The sequence below is a fragment of the Vulpes lagopus genome, chromosome 8, assembly GCF_018345385.1.
Source record: "Vulpes lagopus strain Blue_001 chromosome 8, ASM1834538v1, whole genome shotgun sequence".
In the NCBI taxonomy this organism is placed as follows: Eukaryota; Metazoa; Chordata; class Mammalia; order Carnivora; family Canidae; genus Vulpes; species Vulpes lagopus.
In genome coordinates this window covers 103,367,982-103,386,314 of record NC_054831.1, presented here as the reverse complement: position 1 = coordinate 103,386,314, position 18,333 = coordinate 103,367,982, and the positions used below count along the sequence as shown (strand labels likewise).

At 43.0% G+C, this 18,333-nt stretch overlaps 2 long non-coding RNA genes across 4 annotated transcripts in view; one reads left to right on the top strand and one right to left on the bottom strand.

The window, feature by feature from the left end:
- LOC121497610 overlaps window positions 1–18,207 on the bottom strand; it is a 38,571-nt gene extending 20,364 nt beyond the window's left edge. The window contains exons 1-2 of the long non-coding RNA XR_005989521.1: window positions 18,051–18,207; window positions 10,196–10,305 (exon numbers count right to left, since the gene is read on the bottom strand). This is a non-coding gene — a long non-coding RNA (uncharacterized LOC121497610). The remainder of the gene's footprint in view (window positions 1–10,195; window positions 10,306–18,050) is intronic.
- The window catches only part of LOC121497612, a 333,494-nt gene that overhangs the window by 209,370 nt on the left and 105,791 nt on the right, over window positions 1–18,333 (top strand). The gene's annotated exons all lie outside the window — the stretch shown is intronic.

Genomic DNA, 18,333 nt, shown 5'->3' with positions numbered 1-18,333 from the left:
TACTTTATAGTTACTTAGGTACAAGGAGTTGCTAGCTTTTTGAAAACAAATACTGCACTTTCCTCATCTTATCCCAACGCTCAGCTTGGGAACTGATACAGAGTAATGATTATTATGTAAATAAATCACCATAGTTGTAAAAGAATTAACAGTTGATATTTTTATTGTCATTGACCAAATGAGTGGACTGATGTAAAAAGTAATGATGTGTGGCCTCTTCCTTAACAAGATTGGGTAGCTCACTGTGGGGGAATCTTACCCAGGATCCAGATTGGGAGCCTCATGCCAGGCACCATCAACCTAAGTATTGTACTTCTCAGGCTGCCGTTAGTCTGTGAGAGTGGTCAAATCCTTCACAGATGCTGACAAACATAAGCTAACACGTATTACTTTTGAGACTTGGATTACTCAGTGTCATTCTATGCATAAATTAAATTCTCCAAATGTTTGCATGATTGAGAGGAAGAAATGAAAACTCTCCTGGTGTTAATGAAGTATGACAAAGAAAGATGTGTATGAATAATTGTCAGTCTGCCTATCTGTTGTTTGGTCTGCCTAGAGTAGCAAATCTGATTGTGATTTGGCTAAATTGAATCGAAGACTGTTTGAGCCTTTTAGCTCTGTGTGTGGAATGTCAGCAGGGGTGAATTTTTCAGAATTTTTCGTGAGAAAAAAAACCACATCATACTCAGCATTCTAGGACAAAAGGAGCACAATTACCAAGCAAGAATTAGTGCTATCTTTATAATCTGCCAACATCTTTAAGCAACACTATAGCAAATGTGTGAAGTAGGTCTAAAATTATTGACATTGACACCAAAGAAATTGTGAAGTAGGCATTAATAATCTTTAAATAACATCAGGAGATTTGTAGAGAGGGCAGAAAGTTGTTTCCTTAGCTCTGCCTCTTTGGCCATGAGCCCCCTCCTAACTGACCTGCTTTTGAAGCAGTGGTTCTTTACTGAGGTGGTGATATGTACTGAGGGCAGCTGCTTCACAATCCTTGAAAACTAATGTCCACTGTGAAAATGGAGTTGCCATACACAAGAATGTGTTGATCCTTATTTCTAATAGAGATATAAAGGGCTTAAGAGAAGGAATTAGGCATGGCGATGGTAAGTGAAGCACGCCCCCAAGATAAGACCATCTTAGGAGGATAGAGGCAGAGAAAAGATGATGATCAGAATTATAGAATTGTGGAATTTTAGAGCTAGGAAATACCTGAGATTTGGGTTGGTATAAGTATGGACAGTAGAGTTGCTAGACTTCCAAAATTTTCTGGTAATGGGAATCAATTAGATGGTAGAATTTTACTCTCAAGAATATGTGAGTCTGAATCCCTATCCTTTGGAATCCCTATCATTTGGAACAGTGTTCTAGAGGATTTGTGCTATACTTTAGTGGTTCTACTACTTTGGATGGTTCATAAAGTAAAAAAAAAAATCCTATTACATCTTTATTATAGGACCAACTTGCCCCTAATTCTTCAGTGACATTTGGATTTCAGAGCAAGTTAATTGATGCTGACATCTTGTTTTAGGCAATGAAAAACAGCACCAAAGCAAGAGTGAACATGGAACAATGAATAGGGGCAGTAAGCCCATGGTCTTAAAAAATGATTTTCAGGAACGCTCCAGGAAGTTATGTAACTGTCCACCTCTACTAGTCCATACAGAAGAAACTATGATGAGCCACATTTCTGAAGCACTCATCTGTATGTTCTATTTTAAACCTCCCTCTTCTCATCTTTTGTACTTGTTCTTCTTCCCCACCATTCATTTCCCAGGTCTCATTAGAAATTACAATATCAAGTTGAAGTCGAACGTCTATCTTTTCCCTTTTTATCTATTTTCAGATATTACCTTACCCCAAGACCCAAGTGGTTACTTGGAATACAGAATTTTGCATTTGAGTGCTGGGTATGATACCCAGCATGTAGCAGGCAGCTCTAAATAGCTGTGACATCATTATAAAATCCATTGGTTTGACTTCTTGTTCTGTGACTAACTCCTAAGAATGGATTGCCTTTTGATGTATGGACTTTAAGTCTTCTATGACTTTTGTGAGTGGTTTCTCGAAGATTTTTTTTTTTTTTTTAATTTGGTCTGTTTCCATGTGGTATGCTATCAGAGTACCAAGAGTTCAAGGCTTGAGTTTCGTATTGGGAGTTGTCATTAACCTGCATATGTCTGAGGAAACCTTTCTCCCTGAGAATATTCTTCAGTTCTTTGCACTTAAGTGCATCAATTGAGGAAGATGGTGGCATGAATAAAAGATAGACATGGACAGGTGACTTGTAATGAGAAACTTAGGTAAGTGTGCCTCCCCCGCCCCCCCCCACCTTTGCCAGTGCTTCCCACCAGAAGGTGTGTCCTGTTACAGATGAAGCTGAATTGCGTTTCTCTGCTTGACCTAAACACTGGTGCTGTGCCTCATACTCTGCCCAAGCATACTATTTAGCAGCAAGAAAACCTGGCCCTTCTCTGAAAGTCAAGTGCAATTTTCCAGTGTGTCAAATGGCAGTAATTACAGGCTCTCTTGGAGGAATCAGAAAGTCTTTATCTGGATATGGGGGTTGGACCTGGTCTCAGGCACAGTGAAAACCCAGACACTTAGAGCCAGGAGGGACCATGAAGGGCTAGGGTTGTGACATGTGTGTGGGGATTTGACCTTGGCTATTGTCTGTTTCGACTTATTTAACATTGGGATAGAAAAAACACTCAATTTCTTCCCACCTTAGTCTCATTTTTTTTTTTAACGTATATTTCTCTCTTCCTTAAGAAGAATACTTCTTCAGGTCTAATTTAAGCAACACCAAATGCCCTGAGCATAATTCTTTATTCTAAAGCAAAGCTCTTCAATGGAAGAATGGCTCATTTAACTTCTGAATACCCTTTTGTACCTGTATTTGCTAAACTTATCTAATTACTATGAAGGCTTTCAGTATGAATCCTTCTTGGGCAGATGAAAGGCTTGTAGAAACAGCCAAAGCTGGCTTGACTTTTTTTTTGCTTCTTTTATTTAAACGGGATAACCTTCCAATCTGTGGAGCTGAAATTCATGATACGGCATTAGCTTTTCTGAATAGAGCAGGGTAGGGATTGGTGCTTAAAAAAATTTTTTTTTTTCAAATGCTAACTAACCACTATGCAGCTGGACCAGGAAGCTTCTGGCAATGTAATGGTCTTGAGGAGAAATGTGGTCACTGATCAGTAAAACCCCAATGTGGGGAAAATAACAGGAGGCCACTTGTAATATTGGGAATGCTCTTTTCAGCTTCTTTCTCATGTCTTCTAAGCCTGTGTGTTTGTGTGTGGCAGGTCTCTATTTTGTCACATGAAAGTTCAGTAGAGTAACTGTTCTCACTAATTGCTAATGGGCCAAATTGCTGGTGCTCATAAGGAGAGATTCTGAAGACAGATAATTAAGTTTCTAAGTAGTTGAAAGTGTCAGGAGAGAAAAATGACATCTTCACCTCACCAGGTTCATTTTTTAAAACTGTATTAGTTGGGCTTGTTCTTTTTAGTCCCATTCATGTCAATGAGAAAAATCTAGAGAAACTGGAAAGAAAATTTCCCTTGACTCAAGACTTTCTTTGCCCTTGACTTAGTTCTTAGATAAAAAGGGTACAGAGAGGCTCTGGGGGGAACCACCAGTACTGGAATCCTTAAGACTTTTTCTCTCTAGGCCTGCTGTAGCCTCTGCTGAGCAGTTTTTTCATAATAATTGGTGCTTTCTTAGGCCACTTCTTTTATGCAGTGGAAGTAGTGATTAGGGGATATATGTACTCCAGAACAATGAAGGAACACACTAACAATGAAGTCCTCAAAAATTCAGAATAAATAAAATGACTTGGTGGGGGCGGGGCGGTGTGCTATGAGAGTTTTAGATTTAAAGGGAATCCTTCTGTGATTTTTTTTTTTTAGTAAAATATTGAATCTTTTTTTGAAGCAAATTATCACATCCCAATTTATACTGTATAAATCTGGAGTGCCACATGGAGATTTGACTTTAACTGGAACATGCCTTCATTAAGCTACTTCAAAGCCAATTCCTCTCCTTCCCTGGTTAGAAAGGAGACTCCATGAAAACAAAGTCCTTGATGTTTTGTGGGCTTCGCTGATGCTTGAGAACACATAGTAGGTATCCGCTAAATATCTGTTGAATCCATGGGACAAATGAGGAGTCAGACACAGAGCTAATATTCTAAACTGTGATCCAAGAAGCAAGATCTGGAATTCGTTGTTAGTGTTAATATTTGAAAGAGGCGTCTTTGGGTTAAAATGGAAAGAATTTGGTTGGAGATTTTAATGTAAGAGCTGAGTACTCGTTTTGCCTCAATGTAATTTCTCTAGACCAGTGGAATCCTTTCTACATTTATATAGGCCGCACACAGTATCTACCCAGAGAACTGAGCTGTGGCCGGCTACCTGGGGAAGTTGGATCACTCATTCTGGTTGGCTTCCTTTTTCTGTGCCAGGACATGGTTGTAAATTCATGCACAGGTCATGAACTGTCAGCGTGTAGGTTTATAGCACTTCTTGTTCTGTGCCATGACATGACCTTTCCTTGAGAAAGTTTAAATGGGAACTGATATGGGGTGGGGGTGGGTGGAGCACCATTAAATGGAAACATGGACATGGTCCTGCTGTATCTCTTGCTTACAGTGAAGCTGGGGATGCAGGCCCCTATAACATGACTTCCTTGTTCATATTATATTCGGGGAAAACCAGAGCCACATGTTTGAGTGGCACCTTCTAAGCTCCTGTTTCCAAATTCAAACTGAGCTGACACGTGGTATACATGATTTCAACTCAGGAGCAGATTTCACTTAATCCACAGGGCATCTGAGTTACATGAGTACAAAATGAGAAACAGACGTGACTGCAGGTGCTTTCTGCCTGCTCTTGTATAACTAACTCAAAGGTGTCTTTGATTTCAATAAGAAATTTGGCAGGGAGCTTGTCCATAAAGCAGGTAATCGCATTGGTTTTTGGTAAAAGGGCTTCTCTCTCCTCCCACCTCACTCACCACACACATTCAAATGCACATATAATTTCCATTAGAAAGAGCAGAATGACTGTTAAAAATAAAATTTAAAGGCCAACCTCAGTAACCTGTAAATTTTCCATTTTCCCTGTAAATGGCCATTGGTTTTCTTGCCCTGGATAGCCTGATTTTAAATGGGTAATAATTACTCAATAGTCCGGAATGGTTCCAAATCTATTGTGTAAATAATATGGCTTTTAAATATATTAATGAATAAATATTTAACCAAAAAACCAAAGCAACTTCAAAGAAGTCAGTCAACTCCAACGGGGACATAGCACATTTTAAAAAATTGCCTAAATAAGAATTTGTTCAATAGACCATAAACATTCACGGCTCGACAAAGAGTGTGCTACCTTTGTGCTTGGAAATGTTTCTAGCAAAATCCTCATTTCCTGGACCAAAGTTCTGTGTGGTTGATATGAAGCTCTGCCCTATTGTTGCTTCATGGGCTGTGACCTTGGGAAAGACTCTTCTTGTGTTATCGAGCTTTAGCATTTAGAAGGTGCTCAGTAAATGTTTGATGATGATAATGATGCAGAAGTCTCAGTTTGGGGTCTGGGTGAGCTGAATATCATTCCCAATAGTGTGGCCTATTTTGGCCATCTGTTGGAAGCAGAGAAAGTCTGTTTCACCTTTTTAGCCTAGGCTTGTTGACCTTGGGCAAGACACATTGTGTTTCTGGCCTTCGGTTTCCTCTTCTGCAAAACGAGGAGATGGTCTGTTTGACCTTCCAAGTCCCCCCTGGTGATAATTAAGGTATGATTCTGTGGGAAGTTTGGGTTTTACTGTGTGCATTAAGAATTTTATACAGAGTAGGGGATCCCTGGGTGGCGCAGCGGTTTGGTGCCTGCCTTTGGCCCAGGGCTCGATCCTGGAGACCCGGGATCGAGTCCCACGTCAGGCTCCCAGTTCATGGAGCCTGCTTCTCCCTCTGCCTGTGTTTCTGCCTCTCTCTCTCTCTCTCTGTGTGACTACCATAAATAAAAATAAAAAAAAATTAATTTAAGAATTTTATACAGAGTAGTCCACAACAACTTAGATTTTTTTCCATAGTCTAAAGCCAATATACTTATTATAGACACTCTTCTGACTTAGATACCCTGAATCAACTTTGTCTAAGTTTGGTTTCACCAGTTGTGCACTGCACAACTCCAGGGGGCACCATTCACATAGACTATGAAGTGAATGGTCCCCCCCCCAAATTATGCAACGTTGCTGCTCTGCCTTAAATATACAATATATTTTCTTTCTGGCTAGCGAACAGATTCATGTTGTTAGTTTTTTTTTTTTTTTTTTTGACGCCTATGTTTGTTGGAACGCTGCCAACTTCTTCTTTCAGACTCCTTTTCCAAGAAGACTTTCTGCCTAATTCTCTTCGCAAGGCTTGATTAGAATGAAACTAACATCTAGTTTAAAAGGTGATCATTCTCAGTCAGATGAGTTCTCCTCAGAAAATATCCAGGATTGGGGCACTAATTTTCTGCCTCCTTTCTGGCATTGTGCCCATAGAGTAGGATGGTATCAGATGGCAATAGGTTTTTGGCAGCTTGGGAGCTAGGTAGCTTTTATATTTTGTATGTTTTCACTATAAAAAGGAGTCAGGAATAGATTGTTGTTTCTGGAAACTCTGCCCAGTGATTGGGCTAATGGGACTTTTCTATCTTGCATTGTGAAGAGAGTTTGATCTTGAACCGGGGCTGATCCCATTCCTGAGAGGGCTTCGGCTTGGTGGCCTGGGGAAGGTACAAGTGGAATAATAGCTGATTGCCACTCTGCTATGACACTCAGAAGAGGAAAAGATCACTGGGATTTGCTCAAGCTGGTCCTCTCCCCTGTGGGGAGCAGACCTGGGCTCTTTAAAAAAACATTATTGCTTAAAAATAACAAGTAGGACCTGAAGTGCTTTTCAGCTAATGGGTAAAAACTAGCTCTTTCTTACTGAAGGCAAATTAATATTTAAAGTCTGGATTCTGGGCTTTGAAATGTTCTAACTTACTGGAGTTTTTACCACCTGCTACTCATGAGCATTCCTTTGTGCCAACTGTATTCCCCTCTAGAATGTGCTTTACTTGGCTGGCAGCTCTTGCAGCTCTAGACACATAGCTCTAGGATGTGCAGTGTGCAGGAGACAGTTACTTCCCCCTGCCTGTCCAGACCATTTACCTCAAATGATGAGATTATGTGGCATTGAAAGTTAGACCTGGTTTACCAGTCGGCTGTATACACAGCTTCTGAGAGATGAGGAGGCCAGTGGCTGGTGGTCAGCATCATCATAGCAATACATGTTCCAAACGTAGAGGCACAATTCTAGGTAGTTAATCTCTCCTGAGATTTACATGTTGCCTTTGACTAATGTATCAGTAATAATCATGGAATTTTACCCCTAGCAGCGATACCTTTTACTGAGACCCAGCTTGGTAGGGGTTACTTTGGATACATTATCACTAATCCCTCCCCAGATATGAGAGGTTGTGATATTATTATCCTTATTTTATAGGAGAAGATATTGAATCTGAGAGATGGAAAGGCGTTTGATCAAGCTGAGGTCAGGCTTCAAGGCCAAGGGGAAAGCCTGGCTCCGTCCTCTAAGCCATGTTGCAAAACCATCCCTCGTCTTGGTGGAAATGCAAGCTTTCCTGCCACCTTCCCCTGCGTGACCTTTTCTTCTTGGCCCAGCCCCGTTCTCTAGTCTCAGGCCATTTTGTGGGTCTGCTGTTGGCCTCTTCCAATTGCCCTGAGGATTCCTCCTCCTTTCCACAAGATTCCTTTCCGTGGTCACTTTCTGGTTATGCAATTTTGAGAAAGTTACTTATTCTCTGGCCTGAAGTTTCCTCCTCTATAGAATGTATACAGAATTGTATATATTAGGTTATAGGTTTTATCAAGGCTTAAATGTGATCATGTCTGGGACACCTTTAGCACAGTGCTTGACACATACTAGGGTCCCAACAAGGGGCCTTGTATACAAATTGTAGGCGCTCAGATCTTGTGGAACTGGTGCCACATGCATTCCAACACCTGCCACTTAGTGTTCCCCCCACTGTACTACTGTCCCTTTGCATTGCTCATGCACTAATTCAGATTCTCATGATGTAGTGCTTCCACCTATTGCAGCTGGTCCTCAGTTTTCTGCTCACATCCGTTTTTTCCTTTTACAGTCTATCCCACACACTTCTGAAAAAATTAATTTTTACCAAAGCAAAGCTCTAATCACATCACTTGTCTGCTCTGAAACCTTTGATGACACCCAACTGCCCATTAACTTAGACAAACATCATGTGGAAATATCCTCACTGAAATGTCCAGATGTGTCTCTTCTTACTGCCTAAATGGACCCTCACTGGATGAAAGTTTATCCTAGAGCTATGACCACATCTTCCCTGCCATCTCTTCTTTCCACGGAAGCTACCACACCCACAGCCCTTGCTGAGCAACACATATGAGCACAGCTGGTTGGCTCAGAGTCAGGCGCCTGATCCAAAGGCTGCCAATTCATGAGCTGTGTAGTGATCTATAATGTCTGACCCAGCGCTAAAAGATGGACTGGTCCAGTTAGATTTTGTCTTGGGAATATCAAATACAACCTAAGAAGAATTCTTCAGCGAACAGAAGGAACTGAAGCCAAAAAATCATGAGCAAGACCGATGGGAATATGCAAAACCAAAGCCATGTAAATATAGATGAAATAAAGGAGAAGCAGAAATGATAAACATGACTTAGCACATGTTCACCATGACTTAGCACATGTTCACACTCAATAAATAATGAATGAATAAAAATGCCATTTGGAACAGGAGAGGAAGTAGATACATGGTGTGTCTTAGTAGTGTTAATGACAGACTCAAAGGAAGACCCTACCCCTAACAGGAGCTCTGAAGGGCCACGTTGGATCCAAAGCCCTCCTCCAGCTTTGGCCTCTGTGAGACTCAGGCCCTACTATGGCTTAGGTTTTTGGATTTCAGAGGCATTGTACTTTGTTACTCCATATGTGTCCCCACAAAAATTCCCTGACTTGAACTGGCCTGAGTTGATTGCTGTTTCTAATAAACCAAAGAGCAGGATGGAAGCACCACTAGAGTGGGAAAAGCATAGCTCTATTGCTGTTTTTTAGTGTCAGTCAGTGAGTATTTATTGAGTGCCCGTGCTGAGTCTGGTATTTTTCAGGAGTGCAGGATATGGTGGTGAACAAGAAAATCTGCTCTAGGTGTTTACGTTCTGTAAGGGTGATAGGCAATAAGCATGCAGACAAAAGAGTGAAATAGTTTCAGCCACAGCTAAGTGCTGTGAAGAACAGGGGAATGTCAGGGAGGGCAACTATGGGGCCGCTCTAGTCATTGATTGGCTTTCTGAGCTGAGACCTTAAGGGATGAGGGAGTGATAGCCATGTAAAGATCTGTGGGGAGAGCAGTCTGAGCAGAAGGAATTACAGAGCAGAGCCAGAGCCAGGAATGTGAACAGTCTGTTCAGGGAGTAAAGATGGCCAGTTTGACTTGATTGAGTGAGAAAGGATTGGAGGGAACAGGAGGTGGGGACGGCTTGACGGGGTTAGACTGCATAGGGCCGTGAAAGAAGGGGGAGGGCTTTAGGCTTCATTTTCAGGGGAAAGGGGTATGAGATGATGTGTTTGTGCATTAGAAAGATGATTCTGATGACTATGTAGTGTACCTACTGGAAAGGGCAAGAATACGAGGAAGGAGGGCAGTTCAGAACTATTGAAATTAAATAGGCAGGAATTGACCATAGCATCAGTGAGGGCTGAAATAGCAGACATTGTGGAAAAGAGTTGAATTAGTGCTTTTATTTTTGGAGCTTGAGCTAGTACCTCCATTGAGGATGAATGCTGACTTAGATAGGGGGTAAATGAGAAATGGAGCACTAAGGGATCTTGGCCGGGTTTTGGACCCAAGCAACTCTGGGGTGGCAGTACGATACATTGAGATAGAGGAAGTGTCAAGCAGGGAGGTAGGATGGGGGAGGTTTGTGGGAGACAAGCAGCAGCGTGTGGAGAGTGGAGAGCTCTGGGCTGCGAGTAACATGCAGTGGCATTTAAACTTGTAAGACTGGGTGAGCTTTCTCGAGAGAGAGAATGTGGGATAAAGAGAAGAGGAGGCCCACCGACAGAGTGGCGGACATTCTGACTCACCTCAGGCTGGTCACTTCGTGGCTTTGGGTTTTGGTTTCCTCTTCACTTGAGGGACATGGACTAGAGCTCTGAGCTGCCCCCTCTCACTGTGACATTCTTAGGCTCTTTCACTGAAACAAAGAACAAACACATACATCATCTAAATTTGAACTTGAAATTACGTATTGTTAAAGGCAGACTCATTCAGCCACGGCTTCTCTAGCCAAACAGCATCCCGCAGTAAGGTCAGGCTCACTTGGTTGTGAGAAGCTGATTATTATTATTACGTTCTTTGTTCCAGAAGTGGCATGTAAAAAGCTACTTCTGGAAAGTCACTGGTTGGGTGCCGGAAACAGTTATGGTGGGGGAAGGAGCAGAAGTTGCAGTTATAAAGTGGAGACTCTTCCCACCTGTTACCTGGGGTCTCAGTTGCCTAATTATTTTGAATATTATCAGTATTTCATAAAAGGAGTCTGCCCAGCAAGAACAGCTTGTCCTGACTTCAGCACCATTTGTTGATCTGGCTCCTCGGCCAGTGCTGAACAAATGCCAAGGAGCTAGCGGCAGCTGAGTTCCAGCTCAAAGGTATCTGTTATGAGGAGCGAAGTTGCTGATAGGGTGCATGCCTCTTGCTTCTCCACAGAGAGGGCTCTAGCTCTGCCTTTCTTATCTGCGAGGGGCCCATGGACACGAGCTTCAGTGGGCACAGAGCATAAATCGGGTAGAGGAGTGAGGGTGAGAGGAGCAATTAATCTTGGGACTGGTGCAAAAACTAATGACACCAGGCCCTGACACTCTGCGATTACTCAAGGAGCCCAAAGCACTTCATAAACATGGAATAATTTATTCAAATCTCCCAATTTTTCCTGCAAGACAGCTCAGTGTTGTCCTCCCTTCCTTCTACTTCTGTGACTGGAGGAGCTTGACTTACCTCCAATCCCACTGCAGATCAGTTACCGGGTAAAGCATATGAACATCTCAATGCAAGTGTTGTCAGCCACCTTGCTCACTATTTCCCAATTTAATAAAAATCGTCCCAGTTACCTAGGAGACTTGGTACAACTTTGTAGATAGGCTAAGAGCATTTACGAGCAACAAAAGTGTTCAGCTGTCAGCCTGATTTTCCACCCCAGCTGAGACTTACTGGAATCGCTTACATGGCTAAGCGGGAGTCACATGGCAGGTGACTTCCTAGCGTTGTGCTAAAGATGAAAACTGTAAGACACTTTTTTCCCCTCAGGATCCATATGCCCTCTGTTTCACCATGATGTAGCCCACTGATCCTCTTACCAAAAAAAAAATAAATAAATAAATAAATAAAAAAAATCTGGGATCCACTCCTGACTAGTTAAGTCAGACTCCTTGGGGATGGGATTTGGTCCCACATCACCTTTTGAAGTTTCCCAGTCGACTCTCCGGAGCCTCCAGGGCTGACAACTATGGCTGGAGAAGGATGGACATGGACTCTCCGCTTGCTTGCTGCAAGCACGCCAAGCAACTTCTCTGAACTTTGCTTTCCTCATAAATGGAAGATAGGAATACTTACCTTGTAGGGTTGTTGGCAAGATCAAGTGCAATTACGTAAAACGAAGTACCTTATGGTGGGTACATGGGGTTTACTCCAAAAAAGTGCACTCCCTGCTCTCCTTTACCTCGGTTGTTGTGGAAGCAGCTTCTATGCACAGTGTAACCAGAATGGGTTCTTCTTCTTTTTTTTTTTTAATTGAGTTATAATTGACATTATGCTAGTTCCAGGGCTACAGCATAATGGTTCGATATCTGTGCGTATTATGAAATGATCACCCCAACAAGTGTAGTTAAACATCTTTCTATAACAGATACCATTGTCACATAAAAAAACACAAGTTCTTTGTGTTCTAGTGTGTTCACTGGAATCTCCAGCTTTGGTTTGCTTGAAATTAGTCTGTAAAGCCAAATGGGTAGGAAGCCAGGAAGCCTTAAGGATAGCTTTTGTAAGGGGCAGGTTCTTTTGTTTCTCACTGGTTCTAAACTGTCCATTTCATGAGGCAGAAACCAGGAGAGAGGATGTGCTCTCCACCAGATGGGCAGGCCAGGAGGGCGCCTGCGTTCCTAGAAGTTTCGCTGACCAGGGTGGTCTGGGGTGAGCGAAGGGGAGATGATGGCTCTCGTTCTCTGAGGCTGGCTCTTAGCAGAAGCAGAACTCTGGCCAGTGGGTGGTATAATCCTACTCCAGCCTTGGCCTTTCCCTTGCTTCATTGAATCCCCTGCCCCTTAGGGGTCCTGGTGCCACTGTTTCTCCTTTCCTGGTTAGAAGATAACTGCCCAGACTCCCAGTGCCTGAGGAGCTCAGCTGTCTCGACTTGATAACACAGCTCTGCTGGCTGGAAATAAAGCAGAGCTGGTGAGATAGCCTTTCCAGAAAGCCAACTGCCTTCCATTCAAAGGCAATTTTGGCCTTTTAGGCTTCATCTAGGGGGAAAAGGGAAACATTGCTGTCCGGTGCAGATGAACAGGCTGCACCAGGCTCCAGGCCCTGGTTAGCCACATCTGGGATGAACGGGCGGCGTGGGCCCTGCCCAGCTCTCTTGATCAGGCTGGGGGCCCAGGAGAGGCTACACCTCCATGCCCCTCTCCTCACAGAGGGGAGCAACATGCACAGAAATGGGAAGCCTGCCTTGGGTTGTATTAGTGGGGGTCACTTTGTTCCATGGGTGATCCTAACACAGTTCCCTCCTACGCCTGCTATGGTGTGTGTGTGTTGGGGGGGGGGCAAGTGGATTTCGTCTTGGACAGGAGTCATGGCATTGTCACCATTTGACCTGGAGCTCCTAGAGCTCTGCCTGGGTTCCAGGATCATGCCTCAAACAGCAGGGCATGGCTGTAGCCAAGCTCTTCAAGATGTACCTCCTATCATCTGTCCAGTGCAGCTCTGAGGCACTTCCCATCCATCCATCCATCCACCCATCCACTCACCCCTCCCTTCCTCCAGCATAGTCCTGGACATCTGCTGTAGGCCTGGCACTGCCGAAGGTCCATGGATGAGAAGACAGCACTGCTGTCAAAGATCTCAGGGTTACTGAGAAAGACTAACAATTGAGAAGGCAGATATTGGTTGCTTAGTGGACTACCATCTGGTGAGATAAGAATGATCACAGTTAGGAACAGGATATGTTGTGATTCTGAATTTTACAGCAGGAACCCTGAGTCAGAGTTGCGGGAGAGGCCCCTTAGGATTTTCCTGAGGTTCATCAATGCCCTGGGACAACGGACTCACTCAAGGGACCAGCTGCTTTGAGAGGGACCCGGTGGGGATCTGGGGGGTTGGGGCTTGTGTCAGTTCCTGGGTGGAGGACTACGGTTGTCCACTTATCCTCCCAGGAAAGAGCTGGGGGAGCGAGAGCAGAGGGTTGCTCTTTTGTGTCTCATTACCCGGGCTGTCCTCCTAGGGGAAAAAGCCAGGAGACTCACCCATGCCATTTTACTATTTTGGAAGGAGAGAGACAACAAGTGCAGGGATGATGGCGGAGGCTGCTTTCAGGGTTATATTTAGAGGTTGACTCCTACAGTCAAATGGAATCCTAAGCAGCTTTTCAGGTGGGTGGAGCAGTTGCTTGGCTGGGCAATCTTTCTTTGGATACTGGGGACAGGACCTAAACCTTGGTCAAGGAGGATCTTTAGTTTGTCAGCAGGAGGAAATGTAAGAAGGTATACTTTCTGAGCTTAAATAAGCCCCCAGCCTCCACTCCAGCTGGAGCAGATTAAAATTTGTGGCCCCTTGGCATTTCCTGAGGAAATAGAATATTTTTCTTTCTCCCCAAAATGACAGGTCTCTTGTTCTGTCAGGAGGCATTAAGATTTGAGAATAAAGATGGACCTAAAATTCATTTTGATTGAAACCAAACTTGGTCCGGTGCCTGTTCACAATGACCTTAGATAATTTTGCCTCATTACTCAGTGTGTTATGTTTGCATGTGGGGGAGGGGAGGGTCCTGGAAAAAAATTACTTGCTTAAGATATGACTAAGATATGGTCACTTGTCATTGGAGTTTGGGCTAGTGGTTCCACTTCTCTTGAGTATAGAAATATGGATGGGGATGGGCAGGAGATGAGAGGCAAGGAAAGATGAGAGCCTGTGTTCCACTTTCCTCTTATAAGGGAGCTCCAGAACGACCAAACATCCCTTTTCCCTCCTGTTATATGGGCCCTAGTTTCTCTTTGGTTTAAAGACTCTTGGCTCACACTGTCCCATTGCCCATACCCTCGTGAACACCTTCACTGATCAGCAGCAAGCAGAAAAATTAATTAATGTTGTTCATGTTGTGGCTTCTCCTCTTGTCATTGGCAGAGATTCTCCAGGAAAAGCCCAGAGAGGGGTATGCTTCCTTAGAACTGCCATCTTATTTGGTGAATAGCCATAGCCGGGGTCTGTGCAGCTCAACACTCCTTCCTTAAAATCATCTTGTGAGAGTTTCTAATTGTCATACCCTAAGCACAATGTTACTGTTAACCTGAGTCCCCAATGTATTCTCCATTCTATTATATGGAAGTTGGACAACTGACATCAAGAAACAAAGATGATGCAAAAGCCAAATGTTTCTGGCACATGGCTGGTCACAAACACCTTGCCTCTCTCCAGGTTGCTAGTTCCTGTCTCCTGTCCCACCAGTTTCTCAGAATTCATCTACTTTTTCTCAACAGCTAGTGCTGCCAGCACCCTTTCTTCCACATTGAATTATTTATTCTTTCAACAAACATTTAAGCCACTACTTCCTATGTATCAGGGATATGAAGATGGAAGAGGATCTGGCTCTGTTTCAAGAAGCCTCTAGTCTGGTGGGAATACACACATGCATATGCACTCGTGGTCTATCTTACAGGGGCTGGTGTGGGTGGTGGCACAGGTGTATACAACCTGGTGGTAACATGGAGTGAAGTGAGTATGAGTTGCCGGGAACGTGGAAACCAGGGAATAATTATTAGGGAATAACGAGGGCTTTTCTAGGAAGATAAGAGAGAACAGAAGGAACAAAAGAGGATGGTAAATTCTGGGACTGGTGAGTAGCTACATGTGGTGGAGCCTAGGTGCCATGGGGGAGATGACACATGGGGTTTGGCCTCCAGAGCTCCTGGGCTTGCTTAGGAAGCTGAGGAATTTCAGAGAGATTTTGATATTATCTCTTGAAAGTTGTACATAGACTGATAGGAGAAGAGTTGACATCCTCCTACTACTCTGCAGTGGATGCTGTAAAATGCCTCCTGATCCTAGGCACCTGCTCCCCACCCCCCAGTCCCAACAAGCCATTGGGTGTATTGCCTCCTCATGTTTCAGGATGGAGTTCTTCCCAGAAAAGTAGCTAAAGAGGGCTGCTTGTGTAAGACCCTGAGGGTGCGTAAAAGCTAGCTTCAGCCTGGGACAACCTAGGAGGGGCATCCTAGCCTCACGGGCATCCACTGAAACTTTTGTTGTGACCACATCACAGCTTAGCTCCTCCTTTTGCCCAATGTCACTTCTTTTCCTCCCTCCCTGTTGGCATCCAAAGAGCCCCACTCAGTGAGCCACCTGCTGACGTATCCCCGTTTCAGAGCCTGGTTGCAGGGATCTCAGCCTGTGACACTCTTCCTTCACTCATCTGGAGACGCGGTGGCCTATCCCTCTTCTCTTGGTTCACCCTCCAGGCCTTCAAGGCAGAACGGTGGTTGGGACTTTGGCACACCATGTTTTGCAAAGTTTCCGATTCTTACCGTACCTCCAAATCTTTCTCTAGGCACTTAAGAATTTTTGTTTTTATTTTTTTAAATTCAAGTATAATTAACAGACAGTGTTGTACTAGTTTCAGGTGTACAATATAGTGATTCAACAATTCTGTACCTCATTACTCAGTACTTATCAAGGTAAATCTACTCTTAATCCCCCCCCTAAATCTGTTGTACCTATTATCCCTCTCCAGAACCTTTTGAAGACTCCTCCAGTGTATGCTGAGAACATACTTAGGCTCTTCCCACATGAAAAGGGGAACCTTTGCTGCAGTGACCAGTTGAACCTATGGTTTTGTGGGATTCTCACTGGGAAATTGTGACCTGGTTTATTTGCTTAGCATCTGTCTTGACTCTTAACCAATTCAGAGGGAATCTCTCACTTAATATTTACAAAAGGCCATACAACTTAGAATTAAAAAAATAGGCAATAAATGCATGTAACACAAAGTTCATAAAGGTTTAAAAAATTGGAGTAAGTAATAAATGCATATATCAAAATATTCAAAAGTGTACAAAATGATATAATGTCAGTATGCTACTTTTTTCCATCTCTAACCCTTTCGATACTTCCCTTTCCGCTCATCCTTACCCTGCACCCCACTGAGACAACCACTGAGAGTCGTTTTTTTTTAAGAAATACTTTTTTTTATAAATTTATTTTTATTGGTGTTCAATTTGCCAACATATAGAATTACAACCCAGTGTTCAGTCGTTTCTGTGCACTTCGCAAAGGTAAGAGATCTCTTCCATCCTCTTAGGTGAATTGATCTCCATTGACAAGGCCTTAATATATAAAGGCTGGGAACCAGGTGTGTTGTATAATTGAACTATTTTATATCTCAGGCTGTAGCTAATTTATAGATTTTTAGTGTTGGAGGGGTCATTAACAGATGCTTAGTTTGAGAAACCTTTCCTAATTTCCCTCAGGAAATGTTTAACCACTTGGAGATGCCACACTTTTGTATTTACATCTCAAGACATACTTTCCTTTTATATGTTAACCATAGCTTTTATCTTTCGATTATAAAATTGTATCACTTCACACCAGGAAATGCAGATAATCCATACCTACACAACACCATTGAGAGATAAACACCTTTACCTTGCTATACATACATACATACTTCTAGAACTTTCTGTGTGTCTACGTACATTTATATACATATTCTTTTAGAAAATAATGTCACACTCTGATAACCGTTTTCAACTTACTCTACTATATACTGTGAATATCTTTCTGTTTCAATTAACCAACATTTATATTGATTAGAGCAACCTGGCTGTTGTTATAAATAGATCTGATCACGCGATGGATGTGCACAGAAGTTTATTTCTTGCTCTTGTACCAGACCTGAACATGAATAGGCCACAAGGGCAGCTTTCCTTTTTAAGTGGGCATTTAGGGACTCAGGCTGTCTAACTATGTCCTTGCCATTCAACACATGACTTCTGGGGTTTGATGATCTTGCCATTTTAACCAGCCAGACGGAGGAAAGGGTCTGCAGGATCTCACAGGTGCATCAAGGCAAGTGGTGCACAACTTTCCCATCCACTTTCCTACACTGACTAGGATTCAGGCACATGGCTTTACTTAACACTAGAGGAGGTTGGGAAGTCTATCTGGCTGTGTAGCCAGGAATAAGAGGAAGAATTTGGATGAAAACCTGACAGCCTCTGTAGCATAGTTATTAATATAGATTATCTATGGTCTCATCCCTACAATACTCTGCACAACAATTGCTGCTGCTCTATAGGTCTTTGCTGAGGGAATGAATGAAGACTACTAGTTGTGTTGTTCAGGTTTAATGAGATTCTAGTATTTTTGTTAAGGAGTATGCAAGAGACACCTCTCAGATCATGAAGGCAATGTGGAGTAGAAACCTGCCACCTGAGAAGGAAAAACCTTAAGGGAAAGGCAGGGTATTTAGCTTGGACTGGGAATAGAGGTGAAGAGAATAGAAACTTTCTGGAAGTGAAAAAGCATCCTGACTAGAAATAGTTGGATTTGCATTGTTAGGGCACCTGTATGATTTTTTTTTTTTTTTGCAAAGCTGGATAAAGCATATCTCTATAACCTTAATGGATCTGAACTGTAATCCTTCAAGTTTTCGTGGTCTGTATATTCATACCTGCTTACCTTTGCAGAAGTTTTTTGTTGCTGTTCCCAAGAAGATGGATCTGCAGATGCATTGTTGAGGGCTTGCTCTGAGAAGTAGGGAAGGCTTGCAGCCTAGAAAAATGCCACAAGCCCCCAGGGGACCAGCAGTGGAGCTCTGGGGTGTACCCAGAGAGCAAGTGATTAGGACAGCTGGTATCCTGGTATTGCTGGTAGACAGCAGGATCAGAGCTTTTATTGATAAAAATAAATGTCAATTTTCCCATGTATTAGGCAATCTTGATAGTGATCCTATCAAGGTGGG